Source organism: Stomoxys calcitrans, chromosome 3 (assembly GCF_963082655.1).
Source record: "Stomoxys calcitrans chromosome 3, idStoCalc2.1, whole genome shotgun sequence".
Lineage (NCBI taxonomy): Eukaryota > Metazoa > Arthropoda > Insecta > Diptera > Muscidae > Stomoxys > Stomoxys calcitrans.
The window spans coordinates 88,721,025-88,748,480 of NC_081554.1; the positions used below are offsets into that span (position 1 = coordinate 88,721,025).

Genomic DNA, 27,456 nt, shown 5'->3' on the forward strand with positions numbered 1-27,456 from the left:
AGTTCAATTTCCTGTCCATTATTAAAAGCACATTCAATGTCAAGAAATGCTAACATTGCATATTCCATGACAGCGAGAGTACCCTCCATGTAGACGACTAGGTCGTCTGTTTCAGTGGATTTGCCTTAACTAAAGGGTGATTTTTTTGAGGTTAGGATTTTCATGCATTAGTATTTGACAGATCACGTGGGATTTCAGACATGGTGTCAAAGAGAAAGATGCTCAGTATGCTTTGACATTTCATCATGAATAGACTTACTAACGATCAACGCTTGCAAATCATTGAATTTTATTACCAAAATCAGTGTTCGGTTCGAAATGTGTTCATTCACCGTAACGTTGCGTCCAACAGCATCTTTGAAAAAATACGGTCCAATGATTCCACCAGCGTACAAACCACACCAAACAGTGCATTTTTCGGGATGCATGGGCAGTTCTTGAACGGCTTCTGGTTGCTCTTCACTCCAAATGCGGCAATTTTGCTTATTTACGTAGCCATTCAACCAGAAATGAGCCTCATCGCTGAACAAAATTTGTCAAAATTTGAACACATTTCGAACCGAACACTGATTTTGGTAATAAAATTCAATGATTTGCAAGCGTTGCTCGTTAGTAAGTCTATTCATGATGAAATGTCAAAGCATACTGAGCATCTTTCTCTTTGACACCATGTCTGAAATCCCACGTGATCTGTCAAATACTAATGCATGAAAATCCTAACCACAAAAAAATCACCCTATATTTTCTTAGCTCAGCCTTATAGATGTCCCAATCGTGTGGCGCTCCTGTGGCTTTTGCTCTGTTGAAAAGTTTTCTGTAGTCCTTTTTTAGACCAATCAGCTCTGGGGTCCACCATGGCGGTCGCCGTTTGCCCCTTGGCTTGGCACTAGCACATGCTGACACAAGCGAGTCATTCAGGGCCTTCGTGATCCGCTTGACCACTATGTCTATATCCTCCGTAGCTTCCACTTCCTTTTCTGATCTAGAAGGGATAGACGTGCAGAATTTGTGCCGAAATTTATCCCAATCCACTTTTCTTCTGCTTAGGCGAGGGACCACTTCAGCAGTATTTTTTCCAAGGCTGTAACTAAAATAACGATGATGAAAGAAGCTGTGGTCATCCAACACATCCCATATCTGTAGAAACCGAACCATGGTCAGGATTCAGAACTTCCACCACTGTTGTGTTAACCTCGTCTTTTGATTCCACCAGGAGCTCATTTTCACAAGATTCGTTAGAACTTGTCATGATGAGCTTCCGTACGCATCTAGATGCAGGTGAGAAAGCTGTGGAATCACTCTTCCTCAGAACACTGGACACTTGCGGTGTGGACGATTCCTCCATAGATGCTTCACCAGCTGCTGCGGTCGAAGTTCTTTTTGAGTGCTTCCCCGCTGGCGTACACCTTAAGGCCAGTCGAACCACATGACCCACCCACAAAGGGCTTGTCGGGTCCCGTTTCGATGCCATCCCCTCCTGCCTCGATTGTGGCAGCGCGATTTTCTATCTCTTGCAATGCGCCAGACTTGATCTCTTACAAGTCACAATTTTTGACCGTTTTAGTTGAAATTTTCATGTAGTATTCTATTGTGACTTCCAATAACTGTGCGGTACGGTCTAAATCGATCTATAACCTGATATAGCTCCCATATAACCCGATCTCCCGATTTGCGTCTTGAGCCCTTAAAAGTCACAATTTCTGGCCGATTTGGCTGAAATTTTGCATGTGGTGTCTTATTATGACTTTCAACAACTGTGCCGATGTACGGTCCGAATCGGTCTATAACCTGATATAGCCCATATAAACAGATCTCTAGATTTGACTTCTTGAGCCTTTACAAGCCGCAATTTTTGCCCGAGGTGGCCGAATTTGAGCATGTAGTTGTTTGTTATGACTCCCAACAACTGTACCAAATACGGTCCAAATCAGTCTATAACCTGTTATAGCTGTCATGTTAGTCGGTCTCTCGGTTCCTATTGGGTTGCCCAAAAAGTAATTGCGGATTTTTCATATAATCGGCGTTGACAAATTTTTTCAACGGCTTGTGACTCTGTAATTGCATTCTTTCTTCTGTCTGTTATCAGCTGTTACTTTTAGCTTGCTTTAGAAAAAAAGTGCGCGAAATTTCCGTAAAGGAAAAAAACGCGGAGCAGGTTGCTAAAAAGTTACGAGATGTTTATGGTGATAAAGCCTTAAAAGGAAGACAGTGTCAAAATTGGTTTCGCAAATTCCGTTCTGGAGATTTTTCACTTAAAGATGAGCCACGTTAAGGTCGGCCAAATGAAGTTGATGATGACCAAATCAAGGCATTAATCGAATTGGATCGTCATGTAACTGAGCGTGAGATAGGAGAGAAGTTAAATATACCAAAATCAACCGTTCATTATCACATAAAAAGTCTTGGACTGGTGAAAAAGCTTGATACTTGGGTACCACATGTATTGAAAGAAATTAATTTAACAAACCGAATCAACGCTTGTGATATGCACCTTAAACGCAATGAATTCGATCCGAATCATAATTGGAGATGAAAAATGGATTGTTTACAACAACGTTAGTCGGAAACGATCATGGTCCAAGCATGGTGAACCAGCAAAAACCAAGGAACCAAACGATTAATTCGGATGTTTACTGTCAACAATTGGACAAATTGAATACAGCCATCAAGGAGAAGCGACCAGAATTGGTCAATCGTAAAGGTGTCATATTCCACCAGGACAACGCTAGACCGCACACATCTTTGGTCACTCGCCAAAAACTGAGTGAGCTTGGCTGGGAACTTTTGATGCATCCACCATATAGCCCTGACCTTGCACCATCAGACTACCATTTATTTCGATCTTTGCAGAACTCCTTAAATGGTAAAACTTTCGGCAATGATGAGGCTATAAAATCGCACTTGGTTCAGTTTTTTGCAGATAAAGGCCAGAAGTTCTATGAGCGTGGAATACTAAATTTGCCAGGAAGATGGCAAAAGGTTATCGAATAAAATGGCAATTATATATTTGATTAAAGTTCATTCTAAGTTTTATTAAAAATGCATTTACTTTCTTTTAAAAAATCCGCAATTACTTTTTGGGCAACCCAAAATACAATTATGCCCTACAACTAAATTTATTTTATATAAATCTTTAGCAGAATCTATGGTGGCGGGTCCCCAAGATTCAGCACTGCCGAACTTACCACGCTTTTACTTGTTAAATACCATATTCTACTCTCCAATACCTTTAATTTGATACCCATGTTGTTTTTATTGGTTCACTTTTGATTTTGATGGTGTTGTTGGGGCATTGGGGAAGGGTCCGCGCCCTTCCGATATCAACAAATTATAAAGCCTATTTTTCCTTCCTGACCTAATTGGTAATCTACTCCCGAATACCTTTCATTTGAGTCCCATATTGTCATGATCGTCCTATAAGCCCAGTTTGGATGGTTTTGGGGTTGGGGTAGCCCTCCAGTTACTTGGACCCAATTTTTATTCCCTACACCACCGCGGTGGTACAGGGTATTATATATTTGTGCATTTGTTTGCAACGCTAAGAAAGAGAAGAGCTAGACCCATCGATAAGTATACGGATCGGTTTAGAATTACTTCCCGATTCGATTTAGCCATGCCCGTCTGTTCGTCTGCCTGCCTGTCCATGTATTCTTGTAATCAAAGTACAGGTCGCATTTGTGGTCCGATTTTCACAAAATTTTGCATAAGTCTTTTTTTTTTGGTCCAAGTACGAACGCAATGATTTTGAAAAATATCGGTTCAGATTTAGATATAGCTCCCACATATATCTTTCATCCAATATGGTCTTTTAAGGCTGTAGAAGCTACAATTTTGGACCGATCATTACAAACTTTAGCAAGATGTGTTTTATTCGACATCCTCACGTGTGTAAAAAATTTCGTCAAAATCGGATCAGTTTTAGATGTAGCTCCTATATATATCTTTCATACAATATGGCCTTTAAGGCTGTAGAAGCAACAATTTTGGTCCGATCTGTACAAATTTATTTGATGTCCTCATAAGTGTGGAAAAATTCGTCAAAATCGGCTCAGATTTATATATAGCAAAAATATATATATTTCATCCGATAAGGCCTTTTAAGCTTGTATAAGCCACGGTTTTGGATCCATCTGTACAACATTTAGGGTTAGGTGTTTTATTCGAAGTCCTGATGTATGTACAAATTGTTGTCAACATCGGGCACGATTTAGATATAGCTCCCACATATATCTTTCATACAATATGGCCATTTAAGCCAATAGAAGCCAGAGTTTTTGTCCGATCTTTTAAAAATTTAGCACAAGGCTTTTTTTAACATCCCAGTACGTGTGAAAAACTTTATCAAAGTCGGTCTATATTTAGATATGACCCCAACATATATCTTTTATTCGATATGGTCCTTTAAGGTAGTAGTGGGTTGCCCAAAAAGTAATTGCGGATTTTTTAAAAGAAAGTAAATGCATTTTTAATAAAACTTAGAATGAACTTTAATCAAATATACTTTTTTAACACTTTTTTTCTAAAGCAAGCTAAAAGTAACAGCTGATAACTGACAGAAGAAAGAATGCAATTACAGAGTCACAAGTTGTGAAAAAATTTGTCCACGCCGACTATATGAAAAATCCGCAATCACTTTTTGGGCAACCAATAGTACAATTTAGGTCCTATAGTAAGAAGATCTTACAAGTTTTTATTTAATATCTCAATAGCTATGCAAAATTAAAGGCTGAATAGATTTCAACATAGTATAACATTCGTACTGTACTCCTGAATACCTTTCACTTGAGTCGCATATTGTCCCGACCGGTACTTTTGGGGTAAGGGCGAGGTTTCACCACCCTTCCGATATCAAAAAAGTATATAACTTATTGTTCCTTCCAGAACCCAAAATCTGTAAACAAACTTACATACCCACAAATAAACAAACAAACAAACACACAAATTCATTTTGATATATATAGATTACAATTGAATATAAATTACAAAAGACATACACAGTACAAACGCAACAAGTGTATAAATGCGGAAAACTATTTTCATTACTCTTGTGTATTATTAAATTAGAATTAATTTCAGTTTCCTCGGATATAAATTCTGTAACACAAAGTTACATTGCATCCACAGGCGCACTCACTCGAGACGTACACTATCGCCCATCTACACTTGGTCACAAGGGGCCAATAGTACTACCATCATGGGAAATAACAAAATGACTGAACTCAACAGTCACGGTGTGCCTCCAAAATGCAGTGCAGAAAGGGGTTGTTTCATTGTACTGGGCAAAGTTTCATCAATTTTCTGGTCATGAGCGGATTTCCCCAAAAGGCATATTAAAGTAATAAATTGATCGAATTGCTGAATCTGTTTGATGTTGTAACCCCTCTCCAAATATTTGTCCTGCAACGCATGCATGGCATACGGCACACGAGAACGTACACGTATGTGTGTTTATCCGTACATCCTTGCCATATTCAGTGGTAAATGCACTCAGTAGCAGAGTAGCAAATGAATACATTGTTCTTTATTGACGTGTAACTCTCGTAGTGACCACACTCTTTCGTACAGCATCCTCTGACAGCCATGTGCATTTGTGACTCTTGTTCAATTCGGACAAATATTGTTGCATGGGAAGGAATCATTTGGGAGTCATAATAGTCCTTTTTGCAAAATTGCATGTCCTTTTTGTAAAAGCAGACCATAGTGTGATGACACAAAAACATGAACATGTACAGCCATTCGAGTGAAATTCAGAAAACGATTTTAGTTCATCGCTACACGTAGGTATTTTTATTATTTTTCTAAGTGGGAAAGTCAAATGCACTACGCTATAGTAACCAAAGCGATGATCTACGATATCAAAGTCTAATTAATTTGCTTTCTATATATACAATTTATTGTAAAAGGAACCTAAGAAAATAGATGATAAGAATTTGTGCTGCAAAAATGTTCCAAAAAAGCTGACCTGTACACGAATGCTGTCTTCAAGACAATAATGTACGTCAACGTGTAGTGTACTGGGTTCTTTTTTAAAGATTGCAAAAAGTTTTTGTGTGTTGCTGAGAATCGAACCCGTGTATCTATCTATCGCACAATTGCGCGTTTTCAAATCTTTACCTCACTTCACCTACCACAGCCGCCAAATAATAATGTTTTAAGAGTCATGTGAACATATATCTATTACATTGGTATATCTTCTTACATATGAAAATCAATTTGTGTTTGTTTGTTTGTATGTTTGAGTGTTACTTATAGACTCAGAAACGGCTGAACCGATTTTCTTGAAATTTTCACAGATGGTGCATAATGACCCCGTGGTAAAAATAGGGTACTACATTTTTATACCCACCACCGAAGGATTGGGGGTATATTCATTTTGTCATTCCGTTTGCAACACATCGAAATATCCATTTCCGACCCTATAAAGTATATATATTATTGATCAGCGTAAAAATCGAAGACGATCTAGACATGTCCATTCGTCTGTCTGTTGAAATCACGCTACAGTCTTTAAAAATAGAGATATTGAGCTGAAATTTTGTACAGATTATTTTTTTGTCCAAAAGCAGGTTAAGTTCGAAGATGGGCTATATCGGACTATATCTTGATATAGCCCCCATATAGACCGATCCGCCGATTTAGGGTCTTAGGCCCATAAAAACCACATTTATTATCCGATTTTGTTCAAATTTGGGGCAGTGAGTTGTGTTATGTACTTCGACATCCTTCGTCAATTTGGCTCAGATCGGTCCAGATTTGGATATAGCTGCCATATAGATCGATACTCCGATTTATGGTGTAAGGCCCATAAAAGTCATATTCATTATCCGATTTTGCTGAAATTTGAACAGTGAGTTGTGTTAGGCCCTTTGACATATCTCTTCAATTAGGTCCAGATCGGTTCAGATTTGGATGTAGCTGCCATATAGACCGATTTCTTGATTTATGGTTTTGGGCCCATAAAATACTCATTTATTGTCCGAATTTGGAACAGAGAGTTAAGTTAAGCCCCTTGACATACTTCTGCAATATCGCACAGATCGGTCCAGATTTGGATATAGCTGTCATATAGACCGATATATAGGTTTTAGGTTTTGGGGCCATAAAAGACGCATTTATTGTCCGATGTTGCTGAAATTTGAGACAGTGAGTTTGGTTAGGCTCTTCGATGTCCTTCTTCAATTTTGCCCAGATCGGTCCAGATTTGAATTTAGCTGCTATATAGACCAATCTCTCGATTTAAGGTTTAGGGCCCATAAAAGAGGCATTTATTGTCCGATTTCGCCGAAATTTGGGACAGTGCTTTGTGTTAGGCTCTTCGACATGTTTATGCAACTTGGCCCAAATCGGTCCAGATTTGGATATAGCTGCCATGTAGACCGATATCTCGATTTAAAGACTTGGCCCCATAAAAGGCGCATTTATAATCCGATTTCACTGAAATTTTACACAGTGACTTATGTTCGACTTTTCGACATCCGTGTCGTATATAGTTCAGATCGGTATGAGGTATATGAGGCACGGCCGAACTTAACGCCTTTCTACTTGTTTGATATCTGAAGGGGGGCGGACCCTCCCCCTTACCCAAATTTTCAGAAAAGCCAGATCTCGGAGTGGTGGTGGGGTGGGTGGTGCGATTTAAGCGAAATTTTGTGTGCTCTCATATAGTACTCTAAAAATAAAAATTTGGTATCCAAATTTCGGATGGTGTACCTGGGGGGGGGGGGCCGCCCCACCCTAAAACCTACCAAACATGTATTTAGACCAATCACGACAATATGGGACTCAAATGAAAGGTATTTAGGATAAGAAAACGTATCTGATATCCATTTGTCGAACCAATTGCCAGGGGGACCACACCAACCACCAAAACACCCTTAAATCCGACATATCTAGCGACCATGGCAATATGGGACTCAAATGAAAGGTATTTGCGAGTAGAATACGATTTTGATATCCAAATGTGGGACCACGTTTCTGAGAGTCCACTTCTTCCCCAAAACACCCCCCAAACATGACTTATTTACTGCCCATGGAAATATGGGGCTTAAATAAAAGGTTTTTGAGTGTAGAATTAGAATCTGATATACAAATATAAGACCAAGTGTTTGGGGGGCCGCCTCTCCCCAAAAACCTCCCCCAAAGGGGACACATTTACGACCATAGCCACATGGGGCTCAAATGAAAGGTCTTTGGGAGTAAGCACAAATCTGAGCTCAATATTTGGAAAAAGCGTTTATGGGGCCACCCCAACCCCACAACACCACCCAACCCCCAAAACACCCCTAAATCGGACATATTTACCGATCATGGCAATATGAGACTTAAATGAAAGGTATTTGCGAGTAGAATACGAATCTGATATCCAAATGTGGGACCACGTTTCAGGGGGTGGACCCCTTCCCCAAAACTGCCCCCAAACTGAACTTAATTACTGACCATGGGAATATGGGGCTTAAATAAAAGGTATTTGAGTGTAGAATTAGAATCTGATATCAAAATATGAGTTCAAGTGTTTGAAATAGTAAGTATTTGCTGACTTTTGAAATATGTGGCTCAAATACGAGTGTTTTTAGAGTGGAACACGAATCCGATATATATTTTCAAGGACAACTCACTGAGTGGCAGCCCATCCCCCAAAACACCCCCCAAGCCGGTCACGTTTGCCGACTATGGAAAAATGGGGCTCAAATTAAAGGTATTTGGGAGTAGACTACGTATCTGATATCAACATTAGGGACCAACTGTCTAGGGGACGTCCCACCACAATAAGAACCCCCAAATAGGACGTATTTGCTCACCAAGACAATTTGGGTTGTAAAGAAATTGGAACTAAATATTTATAGTTTTAAGGGCCAATAACCCAAACCGGACATATTTGCTGACTTTTGCAATAAGGAGGGTAATGGCAATATGGGGTTCAAATAAATGATATATAGATTTATGACAATAGAGCACGTTGCTGATATATTTTCCGGGCTAACTGTTTGGGCGACCACTCTAATCCCCAAAACACCCCTAAATCGGGCATATATACCCCATTTCAATGTGCAGCTTAAAAAAAAGGTATTGGAGGGTAGAGCAAGAATTGATACCCACTTTCGGGACCAATTTTCTGGGGGTCAACCCCTTTCCCAAAATACCCCACAAGCAGCAAATAATGGGGCTCAAATAAAGGTATTTGGGAGTAGAATACGAATTTTGTATCCAAATTTAGGACCATGTATTTAGGGAATCACACCTTCCCCAAAACACCCCGCAAAGAGTAAAAAATTTTTGACCATGTCAATATGTGGTATTTAAGATTAGAAAACGAATTTGATAACCTATTTTGGGTCATGTGTTTGGGGGACGCCTCATCGTGTAAACTCCCCTAAACCAAAGGCAATATGGGGTTTAAATAAATGGAATGGAATGAAAGAAGAGCACGATACTGATATTTTTTCAGGGCCAAGTGCCTGGGAGACCACCTCACCCCCGAAAACACCACTAAATCAGATATCATGAGACGGCTGAAATAAAGTATTTTAAGAATGGAGTACACCTTACATCCAAACTTAAATTCGTAGACCAATAAAGATCATATGGGATTCGGACAAAAGCACTTATATTGTTAAATTGTTAGTCAAGCGATATACTATTTTCGTAGCATAGTATTTCACTAAAAGCTCTTTAATTGTCGAAAATAAATATTCCAAGGAAACTTTTGTTCCATATAAAGTAAAAGAAGGCGCAGCCGAGCGGGCCCGGGTCAGCTAGTTTTGTATAAATGATGTTCACAACGGTCGGTGCATGAAACACGCATTCATAAAATCAACCCCGCATGTTGACAATATTTTCGCCCACGCCTATGTATGATAATGACACCATTGGTGCATGAATATGCAACGTCTTTTTTTCGTTTGAATGTATTGGGTCTTCTGTCAAGATTGTGTACATATACAGTAGTACAGACACAACGCCATATTTAACTCGTCTTAAATTTTTTTTTTTTAAATTAGTATGTCTTTATTGACTAAAAAGCATAAATGCTTTGTCTTAAGGATACTGAATAATTAAACATTCCTCGGAAAATTCCGATGTTAACAAGACATTAACTTTCAAAACCAAGGTTTCTAAAACCACTAAACAATTCATTATAGCAACAATCTAATAAAGTTCGGTCTTCTAGACAGAATCAAAAGGAAACCTAGTCACATTTGTGTTGGTGCGTATAATAATGTGGACAAAATTTTTTGTTATAACGAATACGCTCCAAACAATTTTTTGCATAAAATTAATTGCTAAAAGTGTAATAGCCGAATGTGTTGGACAAAATGCAAACATACATAGTTGTGTTTGTATCTATGATGAAAGCATGAATATTGAATATTGAAACTCGAATGCGTAATCAAAGCAAAAGATAATTGACAAAAAAAAAAAAAAAATTGACCAAAAACTGCTCTAAATATTCTTTGAGACAAAGTTAAACGAATCGACGTATATGGTAACATGTATAGAATGATATCTGTGTTGACACAGTTTCCTTTCACAATTTCGTTTAAAACAAGTAAAAAGGCGTTAAGTTCGGCCGGTCCGAATTTTGGATACCCACCACCTCGGGTATATATGTAAACCACCTTTCATCCAAATCCGGTGAAAATTGCATACCTTATGGCCCATAGCACTTTTATCGAAATATGTTCTGATTTGGACCAAATACAATAAGTACAAGTCATTGTTCAATTGTGTATAACAAAATATTGGTCATTTTAGTAGCTATATTTAACAATAAACCGATCTCTACCATGTACGACACGGATGTCCAAAAGCCTAACTGAGGTCAATGTGTCAAATTTCAGTGAAATCGGATTATAAATGCGCCTTTTATGGGGCCAAGACTTTAAATTGAGTTATCGGTCTACATGGCAGCTATATCCAAATTTGGACCGATTTAGGCCAAATTGCAGAAAAATGTCGAAGAGCCTAACACATCTCACTGTCCCAAATTTCGGCGAAACCGGACAATAAATGCGCCCTTTGTGGGCCCAAAACCATAAATCGAGAAATCGGTCTATATGACACCTATATACAAATCTAGACCAATCTGAAGAAGAATGTCGAAGTGACTAACACAACCCACTATCTCAAATTTCAGGGACATCGGACGAAAAATGCGCATTTTATGGCCCCAAAACCTAAAACCGAGAGATCGGTCTATAGGGCAGTTTTATCCAAATCTGGGCCGACCTGTGCCCTATTGCAGGTTTAGGGCCTAGCATAACTCACTGGCCCGAATTACGCATTTTATGGCCCCAAAACCTAAAACCGAGAGATCGGTCTATAGGGCAGTTTTATCCAAATCTGGGCCGACCTGTGCCTTATTGCAGGTTTAGGGCCTAGCAAAACTCACTGGCCCGAATTACGGCGACATCGGACAATAAATGCGCCTTTTATGGGCTCAAAACCTTAAATCGAGAGATCGGTCTCAATGGCAGCTATATCAAAATTTGAACCGATCTGGGCCATATTAACGAGGGATATCGGAGGGCCTAACATAACTCACTGTCCCAAATTTCAGCAAAATCGGATACTAAAGGTGGCTTTTATGAGCCTAAGACCCCAAATCGGCCGATCGGTCTATATGGGGGCTATATCAAGAAATAGTCCGATATTGCCCATCTTCGGACTTAACTTGCTTATGGACAAAAAACGAATCCCTGCAAAGTTTCAGCTCAATATCTCTATTTTTAAAGACTGTGTTTTCAACAGACAAACGGACGGACATGTCTAGATCGTCGTAGATTTTTAACCTGATCAAGAATATATATTTACTTTATAGGGTCGGAAATGGATATTTCGATGTGTTGCAAACGTAATGACAAAAAGAATATACCCCCATCCTTCGGTGGTGGGTATAAAAACCCAATGCAAAGAAACGTCGTTGACAAAACAAAAACCGAAATACTAAAGAAAAAATTTCAATCATAAACAATACGCTGATGAAATGTTTGTAAAAAGAGGAAAACACAGAAACCATCAACTCTGATCCAACCCCAGTTATGATTTCATAGCAAAGAATGGTTGTAGCTACACATGTGAGTATGGAGGACACTGTATTTAGAATGCAATATCAGCTACCGCATATGAAAGAAAACAGCTGCCGAACATGCATATCAATGGAAAGAATTTCATGACTAGTGATGCATGGGAATTTGACCTGATTTGAAATGGTAGCGGTCTGTTATATAATTCGTGATATGTATAGCACATTTTTGGAAAATTCAAACTCTTAACTCTTAACTTAACTTAACAAAGAGGAAAATTATATTGAAAATTGGAATTGATTTGTGCTGGTAAACTAACTTTCATATGCCATTTTCATATGAATGGAGCTATACGTTTATATATGCCACAAATTAATAAGCAAACTGTAGGGCCGCCAAATCGGGAGGTATCAGAAAAGAATACGCTGACACTAAGGCCTGGTAATTTATTTTCAGAAATCAATAAATAAATCCATTTCACAAATGTTGCCACCGCAGAACATTTTTCCGGATGTTCGCGCCGGGATTCAAACCCAAGTGTACGGCGTTATAAGCGGACATTTTAACTTCTGCGTAGCGGTGGATTCTGCGCAACGAAAGCAAGAGAATAGTCGAGATATAGACCGCCATATTTTCTGTACACACAGAATCCCTTGCAACCAGCTCAGGTTACAGAATCCAATAGACGAATATTATGAAAATAAACCGAGGCGAACGTCTATCTTATATAAACATGTCAAACCAAAGACCTGCGACAGAGGGTGATTGCAGATCGCTAGCGCATGTAACTATGTACATCGCGATGTGGGGAGGCCCTAGATGCTTGACTCCAAAAAAAGATATCAGTATGGTACTTTAATTTCAAATGCCTATCATTTAATTCAACCTTGGCCCGATCAGTTTTTATATCCAGTTAGGGATTTTTGGGATGGGGCGCTCCCCTTGAATGAAATTTATTTAACCGGATTAACCAATTAAGGGTTTTTGTAAGCAGCACGGAATTCCTAACTTTGGTTGTTTTCTTTACTTTTAAGTATTTAGAGCGCACAACAAACCGATCAACCTAACCTACTCGGTTTATATGGCAGCTATTTTAGGTTATGAACCGATTTGAACCTTATATAGCACAGTTGTTGAAAGTCATAATAAAATACGTCATGCAAAATTTCAGTCTAATCGGATAGGAATTGCGCCCTCTAGAAGCTCAAGAAGTCAAGTCACCAGATCGGTTTATATGACAGCTATTTCAGGTTATGGACCGATTTAAACCATACTTGGCACATTTGTTAGATATCAAAACAAAACACTTCGTGCAAAATTTCATTCAAATCGGATACGAATTGCGCACTCTAGAGGCTCAAGAAGTCAAGACCCAAGATCGGTTTATATGAGAGCTATATCAGATTATGGACCGATTTGATCCATATTCAGCACAGTTGTTGGATATCATAACAAAACACGTCGTGCAAAATTTCATTCCAATCGGATAAGAATTGCGCACTCTAGTGGGTCAAGAAGTCAAGATTCAAGATCGGTTTATATGGCACCCATATCAGGTTATTGACCGATATGAACCATACCTAGCACAGTTGTTGAAAGTCATAAGGAAACACGTCGTGAAACATTTTATTCCAATCAGTTAAGAATTGCGCCCTCTAGATGTTCAAGAATTCAAGACCCAAGATCGGTTTATATGGCAGCTTTATTAATACATGGACCGATTTGGCCCATTTACAATCCCAACTGACCTACACTAATGAAAAGTATTGGTGCAAAATTTCAAGCGGTTAGCTTTACTCCTTCGAAAGTTAGCGTGCTTTCGACGGACAGACGGACCTACAGACGGACGGACATGGCTAGATCGACATAAAATGTTACGACGATCAAGAATATATATACTTTATGGGGTCTCAGACGAATACTTTGAGTAGTTACAAACAGAATGACGAAATTGGTATACCCCCATCCTATGGTGGAGGGTATAATAAAGAACTATTTGTTGAATTTGACGTGTAAGGCAATACACATTACGGAATCTTAAATCCACCCCTGAGTGACTGTGAGCAACACACAGGTTGATATTTTGATATCCGATTTGTATGATGTTTATCATGATCATGTGAAGCGCAGCTGAGACCAACCGGTTGACGGTCGACAGGATGAATATAGTAGATTGCTCCGTAGTTATGTGCAGTAGGTGCAGCCGGGGACTGCGGTTCTTACTTAAATGCTGAGTGCCTGTGATATTTGAGTTATTGGCACCTTTAATTATCGAATGACCATCACATTGCCGGAGGCCACCGCAGCGCAGAGGCAAGCATATCCGCCTATGACGCTAAATGCCTGGGTTCGAATCCAGGCGAGAACATAAACAAGTAAAAGCGTGCCAAGTTCGGACGGGACGAATCTTGGCAAACCACCATCATTGATTATATTAAAAATTTATACAAAATAAATTTAGTTGATGGGCAAAATTTTATTCTAAGTATTAAACTTCTGTCAAACCAGCGAAAATTAAAGCTTCTGGGAACCGAACAAGAATGATCGAGAGTCCGGTTTACATGGGAGCAATATCAGGTTATGAACTGATTTGGACCGTATTTGGAGCAGTTGTTGGAAGTTGTAACAGAACACCACATTCAAAATTTCAGTCAAAACGGAAAAAAATTGCGGCTTGTAAGGACTCAAGAACCAAATTGGGAGATCGATTTATATGGGAGCTATATCAGGTTATAGACCGACTCGAACCGTGCTTTGCACAGTAATTGGAAGCCATAATAGAACACTATATGCAAATCTTCAGCCAAATCGGATAAAAAGTGCGGCTTCCAGGTTTAGGTTTATATGGGAACTATATCCGAATCTGAACCGATATGGTCCATTTGCAATCACCAACGACCTTTATCAATAATAAGTTCCTGTACAAAATTTCAAGCGGCTAGCTTTATGCGTTCGATCTCTATCGTGATTTCGACAGACGGATGGACGGACATGGCTAGATTGTTTCAGGACGACGAGACGATCCAGAATCTTTAGACTTTATGGGGTCTTAATCGAATATTTCGAGGACTTACAAGCGGAATGACTAGATTAGTAAACCCCCATCCTATGGTGTTGGGTATACAAATTTCAGCGGTGGTTATTTTCTACTAAAGGGGTGTGGCACTGCGAATCACCGTTCAGACTCGGCTTTAAAAAGTATGTACCTTATCATTGAACTTACATTTGAATCGAACAGTAGAGTATATATAATATGTGAGAAATTTCCGTCTGTTCGTTAATGGAAGAAATGAGTCTGCCATCAGACTCACTTAGACGTTTTCGTCCATTGTGATACCACAGGAACAGAAGAAGGAAGATGCCTTCTAGTTCCTACCGTTAAACCATCCAGATCGCTTAAAAACGGCCAATAACTTTTGAATATTCACATCTGCTAAATCAGGCAGGTTCTCAAAGAAATGACAACCTTAAGTGGAACTCCTTCTAATTGCTAGTGCGGGATACACACACAAAAGATGTTCTATAGTCTCTTCTTCTTCGATGTCCTTACAGCTTCTGCAAAAGTCGTTACTTCAGTCTGTCTGCATGTTTCCCGATTAGACAGTGACCTGTCATGACGGACACAATGACTGAGACGTCTGTTCTAGCCAATGACAGTAAAGCAGCAGACCTCTTCAAGTGTAGATGAGGCCACATAGTTTTGGATTGCTGACAGCCCCCTTTGTGACCATCTATCATTCGTTGACCTTCGGGCAACTTAAAACTTAGCTTACATGTCGCTAGAGGCATACCCACAGATTCCAGTATCCCTGGAATATGTAAGGTAGTTCCTTGTCTCGCAAGTTCGTCTGCTGGGATATCTCTGTGGCCCGTGCACCCAGCACAGGTAAATTTTGAACTGTTCAACCATCTCGTTGATAGATCTGCGGCAGTCGAGAATGCTTTTGCTGTTCATAAGTACATTCTCCAGGGATTTAATGGAGGCCTGGCTGTCTGAGAAGATATTTATGCCAATCATCGTTATGACATTATATCTTAGCCATTCCACCACTTCCTTAATTGCAAGGATCTTTGCTTGATACACACTGTAGTGGTCGGGTAACCCATGCCCTTCCCTCTGTTCGTTAACGGAGTGTTCGTGGGCAAATTTGTATCACATGCCCGCAGCGATCGCTCCTATGGGCCGGAACAACCTTGTTGGCTTATGTATGCTTGACTATGATCGTTAACTTCTAACTTCACGTATGTGTTACAATGACAACAACGACAAGGGATCGGAGGACAATATTTTGAAGTGCTACAAACCCAATGACGAATTTGGTATATCCTTTGGTGGAAGGTTTAACAAAAATGTTTGCCTTGGGTCCTCTTTATGACCTTCAATTGTATGTATAAAATAAATTGCCAAACAATTGTTCCCGGTCGAATTTAACCCATATTTTCCTCTTCTTTCCATTTTTACAATATTAGTGGGTATTTATATTTCTACATTCATCTAAAAAGAAATAAAAAGTCCTACCTTTTGAATTGTGTAATTTAAAAATAATAAAAATAATTTCAGTCCATCGGACAATAATAAAGATATGAGACAAAGCACTTGTTAGACATACCATTATAAAGACATAAAACACCAGCATTTCATCTTCAATCCATCAGTTTAAAATTTATGAACGCCAAACAATGCTCGTTAGTGTAAATGTTTTGAAGGCATTAAGTCTTGCGGTTGTTAATCGACCTAATAAATATCTCATTCTGACATCTAACCCCAATGAACAAGCAGCGACCCAATTGTTTACCATTTCCCTGACTACGTACGGAAGATTTATTTGCTACCCCTCGGCAGCAGAAATATGGAGCATCAGCATTTACTTAAAGTATCCATCCCATATGAGCTTTATGGCAGAGATAACGATATTATCCGAGAATTTATTCACACCTATTTGCAAGCAATTTCCTTTTTTCTAAAGTCGTGTTGTAATGGCCGATTATCCACTACACTCTGGCATAATGGTTCATGTTCCATATCATTCTCGTCTACTCTACCAAGCATAGGGATAATTTGTTCTAGATTTATAAATACTATTAGATGAAAAGAAAATGAAAGAACAAAAAGAGAACATATTTTTTTGTTGGCTGTTTTATGATACTTACCAACCAAATATCTTTTCATGTTGCTTAGAAGCAGGTGAATAGCCCAGTATAAGGCTTTTCGTCAACATACATACCCTCTGCGTTGACTACATACGGTGAGAACATAAGAAAAAGTATTTTCAGTTGTGCATAAGTATAAGAAAAATATTTTCTGTTCCTAAATGAAATATTTTTGGGAAATTTAGTTGTTAATTTGTGGGAAAATTTAAAAATTATGGTCGTTAGCTTTGCATAGCATTCATTTTTATACCCTACACCACTACTGTGGTACAGGGTACTATAACATAGTGAATTTGTTTGTATCACCCAAAAGTAAGAGAGATAGACCCATTGATAAGTATACCGATCGACTCAAAATCTCTTTCTGATTCGATTTAGCTATGTCCGTCTGTCCAAGTTAATTTGTGTACAAAGTACAGGTCGCAGTTTTCATCCGATTGTCTTCAAATTTGGTTCAGGCATGTTTTTCGGCCTAGAGACGAAGCCTACTGAAATCGGAACAAATCAGTTCAGATCTGGATATAGCTGTCATGTATGTGTTCGTCCGATTTTCAGTAATAATGCCATAAAATGGTCATTTGTAAACCGATTCTCAAGAAATTGGCAGGAATTACTCGATATTACTGGTGAATTTCGTAGAAATCAGCCCGGATTTAGATATAGCTGTCATATATGTATATCGCAAGATTTTCACCGCTAGAGTCACTACAAGCCCACTGGTTTAAAAAGCTCACGCACGTTTCGTGTTTTGTTTCACTGACAAACATTTTCAGTTTTGTTGATAAAATAACCATGAATCGTCTTACAAACGAACAACGCCTGCAAATTATTGAATTTTATTATCACCGAGCTCTTCTCCCGTTGAGCGACGAAGCCCATTTTTGGCTCAATGGGTATGTAAACAAGCAGAATTATTGATTTTGGAGTGAAGATCAGCCAGATGCTTTGCAAGAGCAACAAATGTATCCAGAAAAATTCTCAATTTGGTGCAGTTTATGGGCTGGTGGTATAATTGGACCGTACTTCTTCAAAGTAGATGCGAATCGTAACTGTGAATGGTGAGCGCCACCTTGAGTTGATATCCAACTTTTTTTGCCCAAAATGCAAGAACTTGACTTGCATGACATGTGGCTTCAGTAAGACGGTGCCACATGGCACATGTCACACAACACAAATAACAATGGACTTATTGAGAGGTGAGTTCGGTGAACATTTTATTTCACGTTGGGGACCGGTCAATTGACCGCCCAGATCGTTCGATTTAACTCCTTTAGACTATATTTTGTGGGGCTATATTAAAGCTCATGGGGTTATTTTAAAGCTCACTCCAATTGACGTATTGAACAATTTATTCGTGAGATTCCGACAGCAGTGAACAATTTATTCGTGAAATTCCGGCCAAAATGTTGGAAAGATTATGCCAAAATTGGACTAAGCGGATGGACTATTTGAGGTGCAGTCTCGGTGAACATTTGCATGGAATAATCTTCAAAAATTTAATTATATACAGCGCAATATCGAATCGAATAAAGATTTAATGCATTTTTCTGAATTTTATGTGTTTTGTTTTGAAAAACACATAAAATGTTTGCTCTTAAAAAATCATCCTTTACATATCATAATTTTCATCCGATTGTCTTCAAATTTGGCACGGACATCTTTTTTGGCCTGAAGACAAAGCCTATTGAAATTTGAAAAAATCGGTTCAAATTGGGATATAGCTCCCATATATATAATCGTCCGATTTGGACTAATACTGCAATAATATCATCATTTGTAACCCGATCCTAACGAAATGTGGCACAAGTAAGTCTCTTCTCTGTCTTGACACTATTGGTTAATTTTGTAGCAATCGGTTCAAATTCAGATATAGCTCCCATATATCTCTATCAATCCAATATCACTTCTAGAGTATTTGCAATAACATTTATTGCTTAACGTTTTCTTCTACGACTGCCACTAAACGTATGGATTTTGGTCTAAAATGGGTTAAATGAACAAGCAGCGACCCAATTGTTTACCATTTCCCTGACTACGTACGGAAGATTTATTTGCTACCCCTCGGCAGCAGAAATATGGAGCATCAGCATTTACTTAAAGTATCCATCCCATATGAGCTTTATGGCAGAGATAACGATATTATCCGAGAATTTATTCACACCTATTTGCAAGCAATTTCCTTTTTTCTAAAGTCGTGTTGTAATGGCCGATTATCCACTACACTCTGGCATAATGGTTCATGTTCCATATCATTCTCGTCTACTCTACCAAGCATAGGGATAATTTGTTCTAGATTTATAAATACTATTAGATGAAAAGAAAATGAAAGAACAAAAAGAGAACATATTTTTTTGTTGGCTGTTTTATGATACTTACCAACCAAATATCTTTTCATGTTGCTTAGAAGCAGGTGAATAGCCCAGTATAAGGCTTTTCGTCAACATACATACCCTCTGCGTTGACTACATACGGTGAGAACATAAGAAAAAGTATTTTCAGTTGTGCATAAGTATAAGAAAAATATTTTCTGTTCCTAAATGAAATATTTTTGGGAAATTTAGTTGTTAATTTGTGGGAAAATTTAAAAATTATGGTCGTTAGCTTTGCATAGCATTCATTTTTATACCCTACACCACTACTGTGGTACAGGGTACTATAACATAGTGAATTTGTTTGTATCACCCAAAAGTAAGAGAGATAGACCCATTGATAAGTATACCGATCGACTCAAAATCTCTTTCTGATTCGATTTAGCTATGTCCGTCTGTCCAAGTTAATTTGTGTACAAAGTACAGGTCGCAGTTTTCATCCGATTGTCTTCAAATTTGGTTCAGGCATGTTTTTCGGCCTAGAGACGAAGCCTACTGAAATCGGAACAAATCAGTTCAGATCTGGATATAGCTGTCATGTATGTGTTCGTCCGATTTTCAGTAATAATGCCATAAAATGGTCATTTGTAAACCGATTCTCAAGAAATTGGCAGGAATTACTCGATATTACTGGTGAATTTCGTAGAAATCAGCCCGGATTTAGATATAGCTGTCATATATGTATATCGCAAGATTTTCACCGCTAGAGTCACTACAAGCCCACTGGTTTAAAAAGCTCACGCACGTTTCGTGTTTTGTTTCACTGACAAACATTTTCAGTTTTGTTGATAAAATAACCATGAATCGTCTTACAAACGAACAACGCCTGCAAATTATTGAATTTTATTATCACCGAGCTCTTCTCCCGTTGAGCGACGAAGCCCATTTTTGGCTCAATGGGTATGTAAACAAGCAGAATTATTGATTTTGGAGTGAAGATCAGCCAGATGCTTTGCAAGAGCAACAAATGTATCCAGAAAAATTCTCAATTTGGTGCAGTTTATGGGCTGGTGGTATAATTGGACCGTACTTCTTCAAAGTAGATGCGAATCGTAACTGTGAATGGTGAGCGCCACCTTGAGTTGATATCCAACTTTTTTTGCCCAAAATGCAAGAACTTGACTTGCATGACATGTGGCTTCAGTAAGACGGTGCCACATGGCACATGTCACACAACACAAATAACAATGGACTTATTGAGAGGTGAGTTCGGTGAACATTTTATTTCACGTTGGGGACCGGTCAATTGACCGCCCAGATCGTTCGATTTAACTCCTTTAGACTATATTTTGTGGGGCTATATTAAAGCTCATGGGGTTATTTTAAAGCTCACTCCAATTGACGTATTGAACAATTTATTCGTGAGATTCCGACAGCAGTGAACAATTTATTCGTGAAATTCCGGCCAAAATGTTGGAAAGATTATGCCAAAATTGGACTAAGCGGATGGACTATTTGAGGTGCAGTCTCGGTGAACATTTGCATGGAATAATCTTCAAAAATTTAATTATATACAGCGCAATATCGAATCGAATAAAGATTTAATGCATTTTTCTGAATTTTATGTGTTTTGTTTTGAAAAACACATAAAATGTTTGCTCTTAAAAAATCATCCTTTACATATCATAATTTTCATCCGATTGTCTTCAAATTTGGCACGGACATCTTTTTTGGCCTGAAGACAAAGCCTATTGAAATTTGAAAAAATCGGTTCAAATTGGGATATAGCTCCCATATATATAATCGTCCGATTTGGACTAATACTGCAATAATATCATCATTTGTAACCCGATCCTAACGAAATGTGGCACAAGTAAGTCTCTTCTCTGTCTTGACACTATTGGTTAATTTTGTAGCAATCGGTTCAAATTCAGATATAGCTCCCATATATCTCTATCAATCCAATATCACTTCTAGAGTATTTGCAATAACATTTATTGCTTAACGTTTTCTTCTACGACTGCCACTAAACGTATGGATTTTGGTCTAAAATGGGTTAAAAGAATATAGGACTTCCAATATAGGCCTCAAATTTTTAAAAGTTAAAATTGTAAGGATTGTATTTTGCACACTTTAAAAGATATCCCATACATTGGGGCACGACTTTGTAAGCACTTTCAAACAAGGTGTAAAAGTTAAAAATCGGACATCAAATGCGCTTGGGCATCCTAAGGCATTGTAATTGTGGTTTACGAAAAAAATTAATAATGTAATGCAATGTCCTCCTCAATCACCAATCTTTAATCCTATTGGAACCGTTGGTAAATGGGAAAAAATCAAACGAAACAAGTAAAAGCGTAAAAGTTCGGCCGGGCCGAATCTTATATACCCTCCACCATAGATCGCATTTGTCGAGTTCTTTTCTCGGTATCTCTTTTTAGGCAAACAATGGATAAAACAAGTTATGGTCCGATTCGGATCATAACTGAGGTGAATGTTGGAGACCATAGTAGAATTCATTTTGTAAAATTTCTGCCAATTCTAAAAAGAATTCAGCCTTAGGGGCTCAAGAAGTAAAATAGGGTGATCAGTTTATATGGGAGTTGTATGAGGCTATAGACCGCTTCAGACCATATTTGAAACGTATGTTGAAGGTCAGGAGAGAAGACGTTGTACAAAATTTCAGCCAAATCGGATAATAATTGCGCCCTCTAGAGGCTCAAGTAGTCAAGGTCCTAAAACGGTTTATAAGGCAGTTATATAAAAACATGGACCGATTTGGCCCATTTATAGTCCCAATCAAATATTGTTGAGGAATAACTTCCAACAACTGTGCCAAGTATGGTCCAAATTAGTTCATTATCTGATATAGCCGCCATATAAACCAATCTACCGATTAGATTTCTTGATCTTCTAGAGGGCGCAGTTCTTGTTCAATTTGGTCGAAATTTTGCATATGTCGCTTTGGTATAACTGTGCCAAGCATGATCTAAATCGATTGATAACCTGATATAGCTGCCATATGAACCGATCTCCCAATATGACACTCTTATGCAGTCATCAATGTGGGAAGTGCATACGTTAGGATTTCACCAGATCTCAAGTTGAGGATCTGGTTTACGAGCCGATTTTCGAACATGTAGAGAGGATGCGCTTTGCGTCAACAAAATATTTTGATACCGTCAAAAAGCTACTCGGAGGTATCCACACTTCCTGGGGCGCAAAGGTCGACCTGATGAGAAAGATGGACATCTCACAGCTCTCAAAGGCAACGGTCTTCATCAGAGGATGGGCGAGTAAATTCGCTACGGAACGCATGATGGAACCAAAATTGTCTTTTCAAGATGGGGAATACTATTGGGTTGCCCAAGAAGTAATTGCGGATTTTTCATATAGTCGGCGTTGACAAATTTTTTCACAGCTTGTGACTCTGTAATTGCATTCTTTCTTCTGTCAGTTATCAGCTGTTACTTTTAGCTTGCTTTAGAAAAAAAGTGTAAAAAAAGTATATTTGATTAAAGTTCATTCTAAGTTTTATTAAAAATGCATTTACATTCTTTTAAAAAATCCGCAATTACTTTTTGGGCAACCCAATATAAGCGAGAAAGTGGCACAGGGCACGCCACAGGGGGGCATTTTGTCGCCACTCTTATGAATGACCACCATAAACAACCTATAACGAATGTTGACGGAGGAGGGTTTGAATCCGTCTGCTATGCAGACTAGGTTATAATACCTCTAAGAGCTAAGGATCCGAACGAGCTATGCAGAAGGGCCGAAAGGGTTTTGCGGATGGCATGCGACTGGGTCCCAATTTTAACCCAGAAAAAACTGGAATCGGAGGATAGTCAACTGGTTCTACAGGAGCTTGATTAGACCAATAATTTCTTACGCCTCAGTAGCAGGATTAAAGCTAGAGGACAGAGTGGGTCTGGCGGTCTACATTGAGATCTTAGGGACTGAGATCTATTTCAGACTGCCTGACCATAATATGATCGTGCACTCGGAGATCCGGGCGACTATGAAATGCGTGAGATGGAGTGGTGTTAACGCAAGAACGTCGAGTGTAAACATGTTTGCGGACAGTAAACTGGTCATCAGGGCAATAACAATCAGGACGGTCACGAACAGTCCTGAAGTGTAAGAAAGAGATTAACGCGTTCTCTGAGGATGATACCATCCGCATCGTTTGGATGCTAGGCCATTGCGGTGTAAGGGGGAATGAAATGTTGACGAATTGGCAGTGAAGGGCAGAGGACTGCCGTCAATTAACTTGTTCAACCCGAAGCTTTTCGGGTCGAGGCAATTCGCGTTAAGGGCGTGGGCTAAGAACGCATTTAACACTTTGGAACAGCGAAACGGTTAGTAGAACGACGAAAATCCTATGGGAAATCAACACTGTGAGAAGACGAGGCTATTGCTGAAAGGAACTTAGGGGGAGACCAGTATAGCTTTCGATATAATAAAATCGGTGCGGCAAATGGCAACAGGTGTAGTGCATGTGGGGAAGATGATGATGGTGGTGGAGCATTTGCTATGTATTTTCACGGCTTTCGCTGCTAACAGACATTGGTACCTAGGTGAGGACGCAATTCTAAACATGAACCAACATAAGGGCGTGGTATCGAAAACATTTAGGGATTAAGTAAGTAGCACAGAATTCCTGATTAATATCCGCACTCTTTTTATACCCACCACCGAAGGTTGAGGGTATATTCATTTTGTCTATCCGAAATATCCTTTTCCGAACATATAAAGTATATATATTCTTGATCAGCGTAAAAATCTAAGACGATCTTGCCATGCCCGTACGTCCGTCCGTCTGTATTTTGAATTTACGCTACATTCTTTAAAAAAAGATATATTGCACAGAGTCTTTTTTTGTCCATAAGTAGGTAAAATTCGAAGATGGACTACATCGGACTATATCTAGATAAAGCCCCCACATAGACCGATCCGCCGATTTAGGGTCTTTGGTCCGTAAAAGCTACATTTATTATCCGATTATGCTGAAATTTGGGACAGTGAGTTATGTCAGGATATTCGACATCCTTCTTAAATTTGCCCAAGATCGGTTCAGATTTGGATATAGTTGCCATATAAACCGATCTCTCGATTTAAGGTCTTGCGCCCATACAGGGCGCATTTATTGTCCGATCTCGCTGAAAAGTGGGACAGTGAATTGTGTTAGAGCCTTCGACATCCTTCTTTAATTTGGCGCAGATTGACCCAGATTTGAATATAGCTGCCATATAGACCGACCTCTCGATTTATGGTTTTGGGCCCATAAAAGACGCATGTATTTTTCGATGTCGCCGAAATTTGGGACAGGGAGTTTTGTTAGAGCTTTCGACAACCTCCTTTAATTTGGCCCAGATCGGTCCAGATTTGAATATAGCTGCGATATAGACCGGTATTTGGGACAGTGAGTTGTGTTAGGCTTTTCGACATTTTTATTTTTAGATATAGCTTCAAAAAAGAACAATATTTTGTTATATACAATTGAAAAGTGACTTTTAACTATTAGTATATGGTCCAAATCGGAACATATTTCTATATAGCTGCTATGGGGCATAAGGCATGTATTTTCCACCGGATTTTGATGAAAGGTGGTTAACATATATACCCGATGTGGTGGGTATCCAAAGTTCGGCCCGGGGAACTTAACGCCTTTTTACTTGTTTCAACATTACCTTACCTACGGGGGTTAATTTTCGTGAAATTGCCCAATTATTATCCGATTTGGCAGAAATTTTGAACGTGGTATTTTCTTGTGCCTTCTAATAGCCATGATAAAAACAGTCCATATGAAATCATTTGGGGATGTAGCTCATAGATATTTGAAAACCGGCCGAACTTCATGCGCTTTTACTTGATGATAATGATGATTTTTATTATTAGGCCAGAAATTTATAGATCAGTTATTTTTTGATTTTTTTCTTTATCATATTAAAGTTGGCACCTTTAATAATCTGGTTCAACTAATGTCAAAGGAAACGTTGGTGATGTTGTTATTTATATATTTTTCATCAATGCATATCTTGTCACAAATAAAACTTTCTCCCAAGACCATTTCCCATTGTTATAATAGTTTTCCTGTTAACTTTGCTACCACATAGATATATTCGTTCAAACGCTCACACATATCTTCCATATCTAAGCATCTAAGCTATTCAAACCCATTTAGAAGGCAATAAGTTATTTTCTTTATTCTCCGAGAAGGATGGAGGAGGAACCTTACTCGACAGCACATTTCAAATGTTCTCGCCAAAAACCTTGCTCTGGTTTCATTAGACTCCAAAGGATATTAAAGTAAGGTGGAAACTTTTCAATTTCAAATGCTACCTAATTTCCCCTAATGTTTGCAACACAAAGTAAGTGCAAATGTCGTCTAACTGCTAAAGGGATGAGAGAATGAGGGATGAAGTAGCCCGGCATATTGCGCTTTAATGCAAATTAAATACTCCAAGTATGCCGACTAGTTGCAGTGAATATATTTTCATGAATTTTTAATGAGTTTCAGTTTTCGGTTATTTTATAGCTTTATTAAAAAATTTGAATGCGTTTATTAGGTTTGCTAAACATTTTTAACAAAGTTTAATCTTAGGATCATATCAAAGTTTTAGAAATAGTGACGGAAATTTAGATTTTTCATGTGAGTATTACAGCCGAAGTTGGGAATATGAACACTTAAAGCATGCGCATAAATATTTAAATAATTACATAAAAGCGAACTGCCACCGTAGCGCAGAGGTAAGCTGATCCGCCTATGACACCTGGACGCTTGGGTTCGATCTCTAGTGAGAACAGCAGAAAAAAAGGTTCAACAGTGGTTATCCTCTTTTAATGTAGGCGGCATATGTGAGGTACTATGCTATGCATAGAAGCTATGCAAATACTTCTGCACTAAAAGGTGTCTCACTGCTACACGCCGTTCGGACTCGGCTATAAAAAGGAGACCTCTTATCACTGCGTTTAAAATTTGAATCGGACTACACTCATTGATATGTGACAAATTTGTTCCTTAATGAAATGTTTATGGGCAAATTTGCAATTGAACTTGATTCCAAACATGGTATGAATATTTTCGAACATAAACTTTTCTGAAGTTATATCACAATGATTATTAATAAGAAACATTTGTTTTTACCGAGACAACAAAAATCAGAACACTTTGTTTACACCGAGGATAATGGACAGACGGACAGACAGGCGGGCAGGCAAACGGACATATCAAAATCAAATCAGTATCGAAGTAACATTATTGCTCTGTACTATTTTAGTATAAAATCCTACAACACCCTTATTGTCCTGGTGTAGATAAATGGTAACGCCGGGGTTTTATCCCACAAAAAAAAAAACTTTCAAAGTCACAAATTTATCAATGAATTTAAATTTTTCAAATTTCACAAAAGATTTTTTTCTAAGCTCTTCAGAATGAATAACTTTTCCATTATGAGCCTTTACAAAATAAAAAAGTATCAATCCTTACCGATCCACACTTGAAAGTGGAAACTACACACCGTCTGGGCAACACAGGTGCATCAGCCGCCATCTACATATGGACGGACAATTATGTTAAGCGAAAATTTTTAGGCGTGACATTCCATTATCAAAAAGGCCATAAGATAATTGATTTGTTGCTAGGCATTAAATCGATGGATTTCCAGTGGTCCACCGCTGTAAACATTCTCAAGAAGCTTATATGTTTTTTAATGCATTCGGTGTCCAAAATATCGAAAAAGTAAAATTTTTAAGTTAAATTTAATGCAATTAAATTTTCAAATGTCAGAATTAAGCCACAAAACCAAATGAAATCAAAGATTTTTATACCTTTCACCATAGAAAGGGGTGTATACTAATTTCGTCATTCCGTTTGTAACACCTCGAAATATGCGTCTAAGACCCCATAAAGTATATATATTCTTCATCGTCATGACATTTTAAGTCGATCTAGCCAAGTCCTCCCGTCC

At 38.5% G+C, this 27,456-nt stretch overlaps 2 long non-coding RNA genes across 3 annotated transcripts; both read right to left on the reverse strand.

The window, feature by feature from the left end:
* Nucleotides 1-16,363: 16,363 nt before the first annotated feature.
* Nucleotides 16,364-17,240, reverse strand: LOC106086845 (uncharacterized). Its single transcript, XR_001221193.2, has 3 exons — nucleotides 17,175-17,240; nucleotides 16,634-17,102; nucleotides 16,364-16,518 (listed from the first exon to the last, which is right to left on the reverse strand). It is a non-coding gene; the product is annotated as an uncharacterized LOC106086845 (long non-coding RNA).
* Nucleotides 17,241-19,197: 1,957 nt separating this feature from the next.
* LOC131995656 (uncharacterized) lies at nucleotides 19,198-27,241 on the reverse strand. 2 transcript variants are annotated; one of them, XR_009397526.1, is made up of 3 exons: nucleotides 26,976-27,241; nucleotides 19,551-19,636; nucleotides 19,198-19,478 (listed from the first exon to the last, which is right to left on the reverse strand). It is a non-coding gene; the product is annotated as an uncharacterized LOC131995656 (long non-coding RNA). The 2 variants fall into 2 exon arrangements; XR_009397525.1 differs by lacking the exon at nucleotides 26,976-27,241 and adding an exon at nucleotides 25,182-25,451.
* Between the last annotated feature and the right edge of the window lie 215 nt (nucleotides 27,242-27,456).